Genomic DNA, 1,446 nt, shown 5'->3' on the forward strand with positions numbered 1-1,446 from the left:
ATATATATATATATATATATATGTGTGTGTGTGTGTGTGTGTGTGTGTGTGTGTGGACAAGCAACTATATAAATATATATTATACAAACACACATGCACACATATACATACATACAAATGTTTTTTCACACACACACACACACATGTCAGTATGCTGAAGGCAATTGAAGAATTGATTAATTGCAACACAGTTATTAATAAGAGATGAGATTAGTTGTTGGAGCAACAATATTTATTTCTTATTGCTAGCAAATAGCACTTATAAATACAGTATAATGGTGTTTATTACTGTAATAAAATATGACAAAAGAGACTACATATCTATATTTTTATGGCTTCATGAGAAGGAAGAACAGCAATGTCAGTGACTTTTTCCATGGCCTCAGAGACTAGTAGTAAGCAGGGTCAAAAATTATTCTTAGCCAGTCAATCCATCCTGAATGCTTACAATGCAATGAATTCTGCAGAAAGCATTCATAAGCCTGTCTGTAGAGTTAAACCAAGTAGGATATAATACTCAAGATCAGAGTCTTCAGTGCAATTCTCTCTACACAATTTCACCCTGGGGTTAACCTGATGCTATGCCACACAATAAGACTGAATCCAAAACCATATGTTTGTAAAATGAACTGCATGGTCATGCCTAGATAATATGTTAATATAATTGGCAGTGTATCTCAATTTGTCTCTTTGTTTGTCCCTCTACCTACAAAAGGTAATAATTCTGAGTTTATTGGATTTGTCTCCCTTAATTGCTATAGACTAATGTCTAGAGAATGCTTATGCCACTGTTGATGGTATTAGGTAATGTTAGATCTATAATTAATTGATAGATAAACAGTATTATTGCTATTAATAGCACAGTCATTACAAAAATACAAAAATACGAAAGACAAATTTTCTTTTAAGATCCATTTTTTAAAATTTTATTTTGATTTAATAGATATTTTTTTAAAGTTAACCTTCATCCCATTATTTTTGATGAGCATTGTGAAATTTAAAACAAAAGTCATAATTATTGCATTTACATAACATTTGTGCATATTAGTCGGAGTAGCAAGGTTATTTTTAAGGCTTTGTCACAGGAAGGATAGCAATGCCAGAAAAAACATTTTCCATGGCTTCGGAGGCTGCTTGCAGGAGGAAAAGAAATTGTTTTCAACTTGTCATTCCAATAAGAATCTATCACATGATGAGTAATGCTCACATGTGAGTAATGCTCACATGATGAGTAATGCTAGCATGATGAGTAATGCTCACATGATGAGTAATGCTCACATGATGAGTAATGCTCACATGATGAGTAATGCTCACATGATGAGTAATGCTCGCATGATGAGTAATGCTCACATGATGAGTAATGCTCACATGATGAGTAATGCTCACATGATGAGTAATGCTCGCATGATGAGTAATGCTCCCAGGTGGAGTAATGCTCGCATGATG

The sequence above is a fragment of the Octopus bimaculoides genome, chromosome 11 (genome assembly GCF_001194135.2).
Source record: "Octopus bimaculoides isolate UCB-OBI-ISO-001 chromosome 11, ASM119413v2, whole genome shotgun sequence".
Classification (NCBI taxonomy): domain Eukaryota; kingdom Metazoa; phylum Mollusca; class Cephalopoda; order Octopoda; family Octopodidae; genus Octopus; species Octopus bimaculoides.